The following is a 16,801-nucleotide window of genomic DNA, read 5'->3' as shown; positions in this document are numbered from 1 at the left end:
CCCACCCCTCTCAGTGATTCTCACCCACTGTTCGATCTGTCCTGACTGGATTCCATGCTCCACTATCCTCTCCTACCAGATTCCATCACCTGCAGCCCTTTGTCATGTCCAACTATAATCTCCCAGCCTCTGTAACTATTTGCACTCTCCCCTCCTCTCAGCCTATCAACCTCCCCTCATACATGAATCCAACTGTCACCTGCAGGTTTTCCTCTGCTCCCTTTCCTTGTCTTTCAGCAGTTGCTCCACCTTTGGTCTTTTTATACTGGCTATCTCCCCTTCATCCTTCAGTCCAGATGAAGAGACACAACCCAAAAACATTTTCTTCCACAGATGCTGCCTGACTTATTGAGTTGCTTTGACTCCATTAGTTCAGATACTGTGGAATACCCTCCTTAAATATAGTTGTCAACAGAAATTGACATGTCCCTACCTTAGAAATTACTAGGCTTACCTGTAGTCCTCTATATTAGTAAGATCCATGTACCTATCTAAAAGTCTCTTAAAAGACCCTATCATACCTGCCTCCAGCACCATTGCTGGTAGCCCATTCTATGCACTCACCACTCTCTGACTGAAAAACTTACCCCTGAAATCTACTCTGTACATACTCCCCAGCACCTTAAACCAGTGTCCTCTTGTGGCAAACATTTCAGCCCTGGGAAAATGCCTCTGATTATCAATACAACCAATGCCTCTCATCATCTTATCCACTTCTATCAAGTCACCTGTCATCCTCCTTCGCTTCAAGGAGAAAAGGCTAGGTCCATATGTCCATACCCTCTATGTGCATCTCTTAAAAATTCCTTACATGTCTCCATCTACCACCGCTCCAGGTGCACCATGCTTGGTGTAATAGAAACTTGCCCCTCACATCTCCGTTAAACTTCCCTCCTCTCACCTTAAATGTATACCCTCTGTATTGGACATTTCAACCTTGGGGGAAGAAAAGATACTGTGTGTCTATCTATGCCTCCCATAATCTTATAAATCTCTGTCAGATCTCCCCTCAGCTTCTTTCCACCTGCTCCAGAAGAAGCAAGCCAAGTTTGTCCAACCTCTTGTTACAGTTCATGCCCTCTTATCCAGGCAACAACCTGATAAACTTCTTCTGCACCCTCTCCAAAGCCACTGAATGTCCACACAATGGAAGTACTCCACCAACCTGTCTTTGCTGCACCACACTGCCCATTGAACTGGGATGCACTCAGGGAGCATGGCACAATAAAATGTCAGCCACATTTTGGTAAGACATGCCACACAGCAGTCCCTCAATTCCCTTTGGTAAGTCACTCTCAAATGCAGCCCATGAACTTTGTTCTCAATTGTAAGAACATGACAGCATAAGGCATAGGAGCAGAGTTAGGTCATTTAGCCCATCGAGTCTGCTCTGTCATTTCATCATGGCTGATTCATTATCCCTCTCAGACGTATTCTCCTGCCTTCTTCCCATAACTTTTGATGTTCTGACTAATCAGGAACCGAGTTTTAATCGAGTTTAAACTAGAACTGTTGGGGGGTGGGAATTGAACCGGAGAGACAGGGGGAGAGGAGGTTGGTTCCCAAACAGAGGAAGCTTTAGACAGTGCGAGAGGGAGGATAGGCAGGTGAACAAGAAGGGATGCGCTCAGACACAAGGTTTGAGATGTGCGTATTTTAACACGAGGAGTGTTGTGAACAAAGCGGATGAGCTTACACCATGGATCAGTACTTGGTCATTACAGAGACCTGTATAGCTCAGGGACAGGAATGGTTACATCAAGAGCCGGGTTTTAGATGTTTCAGAAAAGACAGGGAGGGAGGCAAAAGAGGTGGGGCATGGCACTGTTGATCAGAGATCGTGTCACGGCTGTAGAAAAGGTGGACGTCATGGAGGGTTTGTCTATGGAGTCTCTGTGGGTAGAGGTTAGGAACAGGAAGGGGTCAATAACTTTATTAGGTATTTTTATAGGCCCCCCAATAGTAACAGGGATATCAAGGAGCAGATAGGGAAACAGATCCTGGGAAGGTGTAATAATAACAGAGTTGTTGTGTTGGGAGATTTTGATTTCCCAAATATCGATTGGCATCTACCTAGAGTAAGGGGTTTAGATCGGGTAGAGTTTGTTCAGTGTGTTCAGGAAGGTTTCTTGACACAGTATGTAGATAAGTCTACAAGAGGAGAGGTTGTGCTTGATTTGGTATTGGGAAATGAACCTCGTCAGGTCTCAGATCTCTCAGTGGGAGAGCATTTTGGAGTAGTGATCATAATTCATTGGTTTTCTAAGATTCCATAATTCTATCTCCTTTACAATAGCATTGGAGAGAGGCAGGAACAGACAAGTTAGAAAAGCATTTAATTGAAGTAAGGGGAATAATGAGGCTATCAGGCAGGAAATTGGAGGCTGAAGTTGGAAGCAGGTGTTCTCAGGGAAAAGAACTGAAGAAATGGAGCATATATTCAGGGGATATTTGTGTGGAGTTCTGTATAGGTATGTTCCAATTAGAAACAGAAATTATGGAGGGTACAGGAACCGTGGTGTACAAAGTCTGTAATAAATCTAGTCAAGAAGAAAAGAAAAGCTTACAAAATGTTCAGAGAGCTAGGTAATGTTAGAGATCTAGAAGATTTTAAGGCTACTAGGAAAGAGCTTAAGAAGGAAATTAGGAGGGCTAGAAGTGGCCATGAGAAGGCCTTGATGGGCAGGATTAAGAAAATCCCAAGGCATTCTAAAAGTAGAGCAAGAGGAAGAATAGGACCTATCAAGTGTAACAGTGGGAAAGTGTGTATGGAGCTGGAGGAAATAGTGGAGATACTTAATGAATACTTTACTTCAGTATTCACTATGGAAAAGGATTTTGGTGATTGTAGTGATGTCTTGCAGCAGACTGAAAAACTTGAGCATGTAGATATTAAGAAAGAGGATGTGCTGGAGCTTTTGCAAAGTTTCAAGTTGGATAAGTCACCAGGACCGGATGGAATGTACTCCAGACTACTGTGGGAGGCAAGAGAGGAGATTGCTGAGCCTCTGGTGATAATGTTTGCATCATCAATGGGGACAGGAGAAGTTCCAGAGGATTGGATGGTGGTAAATGCTCTTCCTTTATTCAGAAAGGGAGTAGAGATAGCCCAGGAAATTATAGACCAGTGAGTCTTACCTCAGTGGTTGGTAAGTTGATGAAGAAGATCCTGAGAGGCAGGATTTATGAACATTTGGAGAGGCATAATATGATTAGTAGTAGTCAGCATGGCTTTGCCTTACGATCCTGATTGAATTTTTTGAGGATGTGACTAATCATGTTGATGAAGGAAGAGCAGTAGATGTCGTGTATATTGATTTCAGCAAGGCATTTGATAAGGTACCCCATGCAAGTATTATTGAGAAAGAAAGGAGGCATGGGATCCAAGGGGACATTGCTTTGTGGATCCAGAACTGGCTTTCCAACAGAAGGCAAATAGTGGTTGTAGATGGGTCATATTCTGCATTGAGGTTGGTCAGGGATCTGTTCTGGGAACCTTACTCTTCGTGATTTTTATAAAAGACCTGGATGAGGAAGTGGAAGGATGGGTTAGTAAGTTTGCTGATGACACAAAGGTTGGAAGTGTTGTGGATAGTGTAGAGGGCTGTCAGAGGTAACAGTGAGACATTGATAGGATGCAAAACTGGGCTGAGAATTGGCAGATGGAGTTCAACCCAGAATAGTGTAAAGTGGTTCATTTTGGTAGATCAAATATGATAGCAGAATATAGTATTAATGGTAAGACTCTTGGCAGTGTGGAGGATCAGAGGGATCTTGGGGTCCGAGTCCATAGGACACTCAAAGCAGCTGTGCAGGTTGACTCTGTGGTTAAGAAGGTGCATGGTGTATTGGCCTTCAACAATTGTGGAATTGAATTTAGAAGCCGAGAGGCAATGCTGCAGCTATATAGGACCATGTTCAGACCCCACTTGGAGTACTGAGCTCAATTCTGGTTGCCTCACCATAGGAACGAAGGGGAAGTCATAGAAAGGGTGCAGAGGAGATTTACAAGGATGTTGCCTGGATTGGGGAGCATGTCTTATGAGAATAGGTTGAATGAACTCGGCCATTTCTCCTTGGAGTGATGGAAGATGAGAGGTGACCTGATAGAGGTGTACAAGATGATGAGAGGCATTGATCGTGTGGATAGTCAAGAGGCTTTTTCCCAGGGCTGAATTGGTTGCCACAAGAGGACACAGGTTTAAGGTGCTGGGGAGTAGGTACAGAGGTAAGTTTTTTACTCAGAGAGCGGTGAGTGCGTGGAATGGATTTCCAGCAATGGTGGAGGCAGATACAATGAAGTCTTTTAAGAGATTTTTAGGTAGGTACATGGTGCTTAGTAAAATAGAGGACTATAGGTAAGAGTAGTAATTTCTAAAATGTTTCTAACATGTTCCATAGGGATATGTTCCGCACAGCTTTGTGGGCTGAAGGGCCTGTATTCTGCTGTAAGGTTTCTATGTGTCTGTGTTTCTAATCTATCATTCTCTTCTTTAAACATACCCATTAACTGGGCCTCCACAGCCATCTGTGGCAATTAATTCCACAGATTCTCTGCATTTAGGGCTAAATAAGTTCTTCTTTATCTCTGTTCTAAATGGATGTTCCCCTATTCTGAGTCTGTGCTTTCTCGTTAAAGAGAAGTGAGCTCAAATCCCACTTTACATTGCCATGTTACCTCACCTCGTACTCTCTGCCAAGCTCAAGGACAGTTTCTATCCCATTGTTATAAGACTATTGAAACCCCAAAGCCCTTGAACTGAAAATCTACAAAAAGTAGATCACACGTAAAGCCCTCCCGACCATTGTGCATGTCTACACGGAGCGCTGTCACGGGAAGGCAGCATCCATCATCAGAGACCCCCACCACACAAGTCATGCTACCTTCTCACTGCTGCCATCGGGAAAAAGGCACAGGACCCATACTATCAGGTTCAGGAACAGTTATTACCCCTCAACCATCAGGATCCTGAACCAGAGGGGATAACTTCACTCAGCTGCACTCGCCCCAACCTATGGACTCACATTCAAGGATTTTTCATCTCGTCTTCTCAATATTTATTCCTTATTTATTTATTTTTATAATTTCTTTCCTGTTGTATTCGTGCAGTTTATTGTCTTTTGCACTTTGGTTTTCTGTCCACCCTGTTGGCCGTGGCTTTTCACTGATTCTGTTATGGTTCTTGGATTTACTGACTACACCCACAAGAAAACGAATGTCTGGGGTGTAAATGTTGACATACATGTACTTGGATAATAAATTTACTTTGAACTTCTTAAACTTTGAATTATTGAACACTCCTTTTTTATGGTAAGATTAAATTTTTTTTAATTTAGTTAGTTTATTTAAAGATGAAAGAAGTGAGTATCCAAGTAAAGAAATAATGGAAAATTTCATAACAGAGTTGATTACCAAAGAAACCCATATAGGGCAATTCTCATGGTTAATGTAATATATCCAGAACATAATATTTTGTATCTTAACTTCCAATAATATACTCTAAAACTGGGTCAGACAGAGCCTCCATTCTGTTTAGTTTTTTGAAGGTAGTGACCAAACATACTTTGAGGATTTGGTTACAGTTCAAAAAACATTTTTGTTTATTGAGATTCTGCCTCTCGAGTCCCATCTTTTCTAATTGTTTTTTTAAACGATCTTTAATTCACTACCTTTTACAGAATGGGATAGATTGGGTATTAAACGATTTCAGGATTTCTTTGATTCAGGGAATATCTCTTTTGCGTAACTTTCAATGGAATTTAACCTTTCCAATACTCATTTTTTTCGATACTTACAGATTAGAGATTTTTAAAGATCCCAACTGCATACATTTCCTACAAGTCCAGATAAGAATATAATAGATACAATTTTTAATCTGAAACCCTTTGGCAATGGTTCAATATCATACATTTATGGTCTGCTGTTGGGACTGAAAAAGGCCTCTTTAGATAAAATTAAAGGAGACTGGGAAAAGGATTTACAGATTTTCATATCTGAAGAGAGCTGGAATATTATTTTTAAATTGATTAATTCTTCATCATTATGTGCTCATCATTCTTTATTACAATTCAAAGTAGTACATAGAGTTCATATGTCTGAAGACAAGCTCTCTCGTTTCTACGCAGATATTTCCCCCTACTGTGGTAGATGTACTAATGGAGAGGCCACACTAATTCATATGTTTTGGACATGTCCGAGCCTTGAAAATTTTTGGAAAGATGTATTTCAAACTTTTTCTGTTCTTTTCAATGTTAGTTTTAAGCCCAATCCCTTGACTGCCATGTTTGGTATTGTTGAGGATAGTATTAACATCTTTAATTTAAAGATTATCTTTATTTGCCACATCTACATCAAAATATTGAAACATACAATGAAATGTGTTATTTGTGTCAAATCAAATCAGCAAGGTTTGTGCTGGGAGATCTTGATTGTGAAATGAAGAGTCCATATTAGAGAAGATGTCCATTCAATCGTCTTATAATGGTGGTTAGAAGCTGTCCTTGAGCCTGCTGGAATGTGCTTACAGGCTTTTGAGTCATCATCCGTAGGATTCGCCATGATCCGGTGCCAACATAGCATATCCACAACTCACTAACCCATATAAGCTACTTGACTTGATTGTTTTTCCAGCTTCTCTGTTTTATTTCAGCTTTTTTAAAAAATTTTGGCTTTTTGAAAAATCTTGCAAGTGTCTGAATGGCACAGTGGCAAAGTTGGTAGAGCTGCTGCCTCACAGTGCCAGACACTAGGTTACTGTGTGTGTGTCCCTGTGACAGCATGGGTTTCCTCCGGGTGCTCCAGTGCCCTCCAACATCCCAGAGATGTGTGGGGTTGGCAGCTGAATCAGACACTAGAGCAGGTAGGTAGCTGGTGGAAACTGGGGGTGGGTGCAGATGATGAGACTGTGGAGATGAAAATCTGGGTTAAATGTAGAATTAGTGTAAAGGGTGTTTGACAGTGTTGTCATGGTAAGCTGAGTTTCTAGATTGCCTATAAAAAGTATTCACCCCCCACTCCCGGAAGTTTTCATGTTTTATTGCTTTACAACATTGATGCACAATGGATTTAGAACCATAGAACAGTACAGCACAGAAACAGGGCTTTTGGACCTTTTTGGCTGTGCCGAACCATTTATCTGCCTAGTACCACTGACCTGCACATGGCCCATATCCCTCCACACCCCTCTCATCCATGTATCTGTCCAAGTTTTTCTTAAATGTTAAAAGTGAGCCCGCATTTACCACTTCAAATGGTAGATCATTCCACACTCCCACCACTCTCTGTGTGAAGAAGCCCCCCCCAATGTTCCCTTTGAACTTTTCCCCCTTCAACCCATGTCCTCTGTTTTTTTTTTCCCCAAGCCTCAGTGGAAAAAGCCTGCTTGCATTCACTCTATCTATACCCATCATAATTTTATACACCTCTATCAAATCTCCCCTCATTCTTCTACGCTCCAGGGAATAAAGTCCTAACCTATTCAACCTTTCCCTGTAACTCAGTTTCTCAAGTCCCTGCAACATCCTTGTAAACCTTCTCTGCACTCTTTCAACCTTATTAATATCCTTCCAGTAATTTGGTGACCAAATTTAATTTGGCTTATTTTGACACTGATGAACAGAAAAAGGCCTTTTCATGTCCAAGTGAAAACAGATCACAACAAAGTGATATAAATTAATTACTTACATAAAATATTAAAAATAATTGCTTGCATAAGTATTCACCCCTTCAAGTCAGAATTTAGAAGATGCACATTTGGCAGAATTACAACCTTGAGTCTGTGTTTTAAAGGTCTCTATCAGCTTTCCACATCTGGATACTGCAATTCTTCCCCATTCTTCTTTCACAAAGCTGTTCAACCTCTGTCAGATTGCATGGGGATCGTGAGTGAACTGCACTTTACAAGTCCAGCCACAAATTCTCAATTGGATTGAGGTCTGGACTCTGACTTGGCCAATCCAGGACATTAACTTTGTTGTTTTTAAGCCATTCCTAAGAGGCTTTGGCTTTATACTTGGGGTCATTTTCTTGCTAGAAAACAAATCTTCTCCCAAGTCACATTTCTCTATCAGACTGCATCAGGTTTTCCTCAGGATTTCCCTGTATTTTGTGCATTAATTTTACTCTCTACTGTCACAAGTCTTCCAGAGCTTACTGCAGACACCACCATTCTTCACGGTAGGAATGGTGTGTTTTTGATGATGTGCGATGGTTGGGTTACACCAAACATAGCGTTTCGTCTGATTGCCAATAGGTTCAATTTCAGTTTCCTCAGACCATAGAGCCTTCTTCCAGCTGACTTAACAGAGTCTCCCACATGCCATCTGGCAAACTCTAGCCAAGATTTTATGTGAGTTTTTTTCAACAGTGGCTTCTTCTTTGCCACTGTCCCATAAAGCTACGACTGGTGAAGCATCTGGGTAACAGATGTTGTATGTGCAGTCTCTCCCATCTCAGCCACTGAAGCTTGTAACTCCTCCAGAGTTGTCATAGGTCTCCTGGTGGCCTCTCTCACTTGTCCCCTTCTTGCACAGTCACTCAGTTTTTGAGGGTGGCCTGCTCAGGGCAGACTTACATCTGTGCCATATTCTTTCCATTTCTTGATGATTGACTTAACTGTACTCCAAGGGATATTCAGTGTTTTGGAAATTTTCTTGTATTCTCCTGCTTTTCAATAACCCTTTTGCAGTTACTTGGAGTGTTCTTTTGTTTTCATGGTGTAGTTTTTACCAGGATATTGACTCACCAGCAGTTGGACCTTTCAGATCCAGGTGTACTTCTACTACAATCAATTGAAGCACCTTGACTGAACACAGGTCTCCAAAAACAGATCTCCATTTAACTAATTATGTGAAATCTAAAACCATTTGGCTGCACAGTGATGATTTGGTGAGTCATATTAAAGGGGGTTGTGTGGCACGTGGCCAAGTGGTTAAGGTGTTGGACTAACGATCTGAAGGTCGTGAGTTCGAGCCCCAGCCAGGGTAGCGTGTGTGTCCTTGAGCAAGGCACTTAACCACACATTGCTCCAGTCCACCTAGCTGAAAATGGGTACCAGCAAAAATGCTGGGGGTTAACCTCACGATAGACTGGCATCCTATCCGGGGGAGAGTCTCGTAGTCGCTTCACGCCACGGAAACTGGAAATAAGCACCAGCCTGATGAGCCTATATGGCTTGGGACAGACTTTAATTAAAGGGGGTAAATAAACCATATATAAAGCATATAACAATTACAGCACGGAAACAGGCCATCTCGGCCCTTCTAGTCCATGCCAAACACTTACTTTCACCTAGTCCCACTGACCCGCACTCAGCCCATAACCCTCTATTCCTTTCCTGTCCATATACCTATCCAATTTTGCTTTAAATGACAATACCAAACCTGCCTCTACCACTTCTACTGGAAGCTCGTTCCACACAGCTACCACTCTCTGAGTAAAGAAATTCCCCCTCGTGTTTGAATCTCCCCTACTCTCAATGGGTAATGCCTATCCACAACAACTCTATCTATCCCCCTCATAATTTGAAATACCTCTATTGTCCCCCCTCAACCTTCTACATTCCAAAGAATAAAGACCTAACTTGTTCAATCTTTCCCTGTAACTTAGGTGATGAAACCCAGGTAACATTCTAGTAAGTCTTCTCTGTACTCTCTCTATTTTGTTGACATCATTTCTATAATTCGGTGACCAGAACTGTTCACAATACTCCAAATTCGGCCTTACCAATGCTTTGTACAATTTTAACATTACATCCCAACTTCTATATTCAATACTCTGATTTATAAAGGCCAACATACCAAAAGCTTTCTTCACCACCCTATCCACATGAGATTCCACCTTCAGGGAACTATGCACCATTATTCCTAGATCACTCTGTTCTACTGCATTCTTCAATATCCTAGCATTTCCTATGTATGTCCTTTTTGGATTATTCCTATCAAAATGTAGCACCTCACACTTATCAGCATTAAACTCCATCTGCCAACTTTCCTCCCACTCTTCTAACTGGCCTAAATCTCTCTGCAGGCTTTGAAAACCTACTTCATTATCCACAACGCCACCTACCTTAGTATCATCTGCATACTTACTAATCCAATTTACCACCCCATCATCCAGATCATTAATGTATATGACAAATAACATTGGACTCAATTGTCAGGAACGGGGGCCGGATGGACCCAAATGCAGGACGCAGACACTTAAGTACTAGGGGGAGGACAGGATGGGGATGCCTTGGCATTTAAGGGTAGAGCTGGGGTTCAGGTAGATAGAGTGTCAGGCAGGCAGAGCGGAGCGGGCTCCCGGAGTTCGAGTTCAGGCTCCTGGGGTTCAGACAGGCAAGCAGACAGGTCCCTGGGGTTCAGACAGGCAGGCAGACAGGTCTAGGTGACCAGATAAGCTGGCGGAAAGCCCTCCTTGGGCGGGCCGCATATCTCCCGGGTAGGGCCACCTCCCAGGCGGAAACACTGGAGGTCTGGGCACAACGCGGACCCCTTGGCGGGTACAGGGGACAATCCCAGGGTTCAGGCGGAAGAGGAGGACAGGGCAGAACCCCCGCCGGGAAGCAGCAGGTCGGCCGGATCCGCCCGACAGAGGCAAGGGATAGGAACGGGCATAGGTCTAGGGTGACCAACACAACAGCCATGATAGCAGGAAAATCGGGAAAGGCCGGCAGACAGTGCAACCACACAAACAAAACAAACGAGCGGAGAAGCGGGACCAGCGCATGGGAAGAAAGGTGGGGGAGAGGACCAACCTGGCAGTACTGGTACAGGGCAGAGAAGCATGATGAGGAGTGGATCTGAGCCCGGGCAGGATAACAGAATGCAGAGAAGAGTTCAGAGCCGGTGGAGAAGCAGAAACAGAAGAAAACCACCACTCACCTGGTCCCAGTCCCAAGGACCCTTATAAACACCTGCAGCTCAACGAGTCACAGGTGTGCCTCCTTGAGCCAGGAGGGTCCTGACTAGTTCACGGGTGATGGGAGGGGCAACTGCAGGACCCGGAGTCCGGAGTCCTTGGACCGGATCGAGACCCGGAACGCGGTTTCCAGACCAGACTGGACCCTGACACCAGTACAGATCCCTGAGGCACACCACTAGTCACCAGCCTCCAACCTGACAAACAGTTATCAACCACTACTCTCTGGCATCTCCCATCCAGCCACTGTTGAATCCATTTTACTACTTCAATATTAATACCGAACGATTGAACTTTCCTAACTAACCTTCTGTGGGGAACCTTGTCAAAGGCCTTACTGAGGTCCATATAGACAACATCCACTGATTTACCCTCAACTTTCCTCGTAACCTCTTCAAAAAATTCAGTAAGATTTGTCAAACATGACCTTCCATGCACAAATCCATGTTGACTGTTCCTAATCAGACCCTGTCTATCCAGATAATTATATATACCATCTCTAAGAATACTTTCCATTAATTTACCCACCACTGACATCAAACTGACAGGCGTATAATTGCTAGGTTTACTCTTAGAACCCTTTTTAAACAATGGAACCACATGAGAAATACGCCAATCCTCCGGCACCATCCCCATTTCTAATGACATTTGACATATTTCTGTCAGAGCTCCTGTTATTTCTACACTAACCTCCCTCAAGGTCCTAGGGAATATCCTGTCAGGACCCAGAGACTTATCCACTTTTAGATTCCTTAAAAGCGCCAGTACTTCCTCCTCCTTAATCATCATAGATTCCATAACTTCCCTACTCGTTTCCCTTACCTTACACAATTCAATATCCTTCTCCTTAATGAATACTAATGGAATCAATTATTTTGTGTAATATTTCTAATTAATGTAAATCACTTTGCAGAGACCTGCTTTCACTTTGACACAAAACAATCTTTTTCTGATGAGCAGTAGCAAAAGCACCAAATTAAATCCATTGTGATTCAATGTTGTAAAACAATAAAACATGAAAACTTCCAAGGAGTACAATAACAACCTTTTGTTGTTTTTGTACATGCAGTATGTATCTATTAATCTATTCTGCTGCAACTTCAGCCCAGTACATCATCAGTAAAACCCTCCCAACCATTGAGCATATCGACATGAAAAGTAGAAGTAGAAAAGCAGCAATCACCAGAGATCCTCACCACCCAGGCCATGCTCTTTTTCACTGTTGCCATCTTGGAGAAGGGAAGGTACAGGAGCATCAGGACTTGAACCACCAGGTTCATTTCCCCAGTGGATTTACAGAAAGAGGAAGAATGAGTTACATATAGGAACTGTTGCTGTGAGTCTCATGCACACAAGAACATGTTGCACACACACACACACGCGCGAACATGCTGTGAGTCTCAGACACACACACACAGGAACATGCTGTGAGTCTGACACACACACACACACGAACATGCTGTGAGTCTGACACACACACACACACACACAGGAACATGCTGTGAGTCTGACACACACACACACACGAACATGCTGTGAGTCTGACACACACACACACACACGAACATGCTGTGAGTCTGACACACACACACGAACATGCTGTGAGTCTGACACATACACACACACGAACATGCTGTGAGTCTGACACACACACACACACACACGAACATGCTGTGAGTCTGACACACACACACACACGAACATGCTGTGAGTCTGACACACACACACACACACGAACATGCTGTGAGTCTGACACACACACACACACGAACATGCTGTGAGTCTGACACACACACACACACGAACATGCTGTGAGTCTGACACACACACACACACGAACATGCTGTGAGTCTGACACACACACACACACGAACATGCTGGAGTCTGACACACACACACACACGAACATGCTGTGAGTCTGACAACACACACACACACACACGAATATGCTGTGAGTCACACACACACACACGAACATGCTGTGAGTCACACACACACACACGAACATGCTGTGAGTCACACACACACACACGAACATGCTGTGAGTCTGACACACACACACACACACACGAACATGCTGTGAGTCACACACACACACACGAACATGCTGTGAGTCACACACACACACACGAACATGCTGTGAGTCTGACACACACACACACACACACACGAACATGCTGTGAGTCTGACACACACACACACACGAACATGCTGTGAGTCTGACACACACACACCACACGAACATGCTGTGAGTCTGACACCACAGAACATGCTGTGAGTCTGACACACACACACGAACATGCTGTGAGTCTGACACACACACACACACGAACATGCTGTGAGTCTGACACACACACACACACGAACATGCTGTGAGTCTGACACCACACACACACACACGAACATGCTGTGAGTCTGACACACACACACACGAACATGCTGTGAGTCTGACACACACACACACACACACACACGAACATGCCTGTGAGTCTGACACACACACACGAACATGCTGTGAGTCTGACACACATGCACACACACGAACATGCTGTGAGTCACACACACACACACGAACATGCTGTGAGTCTGACACACACACACGAACATGCTGTGAGTCTGACACACACCACACGAACATGCTGTGAGTCTGACACACACACACACGAACATGCTGTGAGTCACACACACACACACACGAACATGCTGTGAGACACACACACACACACGAACATGCTGTGAGACACACACACACATCACACGAACATGCTGTGAGTCTGACACACACACACACACACACACGAACATGCTGTGAGTCACACACACACACACACGAACATGCTGTGAGTCTGACACACACACACACGAACATGCTGTGAGTCACACACACACACACACGAACATGCTGTGAGTCTGACACACACACACACACACGAACATGCTGTGAGTCTGACACACACACACACACACGAACATGCTGTGAGTCTGACACACACACACACACGAACATGCTGTGAGTCTGACACACACACACACCTCGAACATGCTGTGAGTCTGACACACACACACGAACATGCTGTGAGTCTGACACACACACACACACACACGAATATGCTGTGAGTCACACACACACGAACATGCTGTGAGTCACACACACACACACGAACATGCTGTGAGTCACACACACACACACGAACATGCTGTGAGTCTGACACACACACACACACACGAACATGCTGTGAGTCACACACACACACACGAACATGCTGTGAGTCACACACACACACAACGAACATGCTGTGAGTCTGACACACACACACACACACACACACGAACATGCTGTGAGTCTGACACACACACACACACACGAACATGCTGTGAAGTCTGACACAACAACATGACACGAACATGCTGTGAGTCTGACACACACACACACGAACATGCTGTGAGTCTGACACACACACACACACGAACATGCTGTGAGTCTGACACACACACACACGAACATGCTGAGTCTGACACACACACACGAACATGCTGTGTCTGACACACACACACACACGAACATGCTGAGTCTGACACACACACGAACATGCTGTGAGTTGACACACACACACACACACGAACATGCTGTGAGTCTGACACACACACACACGACATGCTGTGAGTCTGACACACACACACGAACATGCTGTGAGTCTGACACACATGCACACACACGAACATGCTGTGAGTCACACACACACACACACGAACATGCTGTGAGTCTGACACACACACACGAACATGCTGTGAGTCTGACACACACACACACGAACATGCTGTGAGACACACACACACACACGAACATGCTGTGAGACACACACACAAACATGCTGTGAGTCTGACACACACACACACACACACGAACATGCTGTGAGTCACACACACACACACACGAACATGCTGTGAGTCACACACACACACACGAACATGCTGTGAGCTCTGACACACACACACACACACACACGAACATGCTGTGAGACACACACACACACACGAACATGCTGTGAGTCTGACACACACACACACACACACACGAACATGCTGTGAGTCACACACACACACACGAACATGCTGTGAGTCACACACACACACACGAACATGCTGTGAGACACACACACACACACGAACATGCTGTGAGACACACACACACACGAACATGCTGTGAGACACACACACACACACACACACACACGAACATGCTGTGAGACACACACACGAACATGCTGTGAGTCTGACACACACACACGAACATGCTGTGAGTCTGACACACATGCACACACACACGAACATGCTGTGAGTCACACACACAACACACACGAACATGCTGTGAGTCTGACACACACACACACGAACATGCTGTGAGTCACACACACACACACACGAACATGCTGTGAGTCACACACACACACACGAACATGCTGTGAGTCACACACACACACACGAACATGCTGTGAGACACACACACACACACACGAACATGCTGTGAGTCACACACACACACACGAACATGCTGTGAGACACACCACACACACACACACACACACGAACATGCTGTGAGTCTGACACACACACACACACGAACATGCTGTGAGTCTGACACACACACACACGAACATGCTGTGAGTCTGACACACACACACACACGAACATGCTGTGAGTCTGACACACACACACACACGAACATGCTGTGAGTCTGAACACACACACACACGAACATGCTGTGAGTCACACACACACACACGAACATGCTGTGAGACACACACACACACACACACACGAACATGCTGTGAGTCTGCGACCACACACACACACACACACACGAACATGCTGTGAGTCACACACACACACACACACACACACGAACATGCTGTGAGTCACACACACACACACACACACACACACACGAACATGCTGTGAGTCACACACACACACACACACACTCTCTCTCTCTCTCTCTCTCTCTCTCTCTCTCTCTCTCTCTCTCTGAGAAGAAAGACGTGTGTGTACGTGTGAGAGTGCTTTTGTCGATCACTTACTCTGCATTCTCAGAGATGAATTGTTTTGAGGGGTTTGTGAAGAGGCAACCTTTTGCTTTGAGTGCATTGCAGCCTGAGTCAGCCTCTCAATAGTTTTTTTAACTGCACATCGTTAGCGCTAAAGAAGTCAATGAAAAATTAATACACACCCAGCCCTGCAACACCAGGCAAGGTAATTTGATTCCAAACTATTGGTTTATTGATCATTACAGAATGTCTGTCTGGTGCTTCCTGCTCCCTCCCTTCTCCCTTCCCTTTTTCTCAACCATAGATTCCCCTCACACTGCACTATTCCCACACTCAGTCCACATTTGACACCCATATCAGAATCAGGTTTATCATCATGAAACATTTTTTGCATCAGTAGTACAGTGCAATGCATGAAATTACTACAGTACTATGCAAAAGTCTTGGGCACCTATTTATACTGTTACGTATCCGTAACTGGGTCACTTACCAGCAAAGATAGAGAGGTCCGTTGAAGTCTGATGTCACTATTTTCAAACGTTTTATTGATAAAGGGACACAAAAGTAGTGTTAATACAAACATTCAGATAGTGCACATCGTCAACACTCAATCTAAAGCGCGGGTATAGTAATAATCATCATTAAGAAGTGAGCTCTGCTGGTGTCTACGGGTTAATAGATTGTCCGTTGGAAATATAAAAATCACTCAAAGTCTGCAGGCCTCAGCCCTTTGAAAATCGCTGGGTTTTCCCTGGGGCGACCGAGAGAGAGAGATTGGGAGAGAACAGAAAAAACTTGCCAGTCTCGATGAATCTTCCGTGAAATCGGGGAGCGT

This window comes from Hypanus sabinus, chromosome 22 (assembly GCF_030144855.1).
Source record: "Hypanus sabinus isolate sHypSab1 chromosome 22, sHypSab1.hap1, whole genome shotgun sequence".
Classification (NCBI taxonomy): domain Eukaryota; kingdom Metazoa; phylum Chordata; class Chondrichthyes; order Myliobatiformes; family Dasyatidae; genus Hypanus; species Hypanus sabinus.
Note: the sequence above shows the minus strand (reverse complement) of the source record.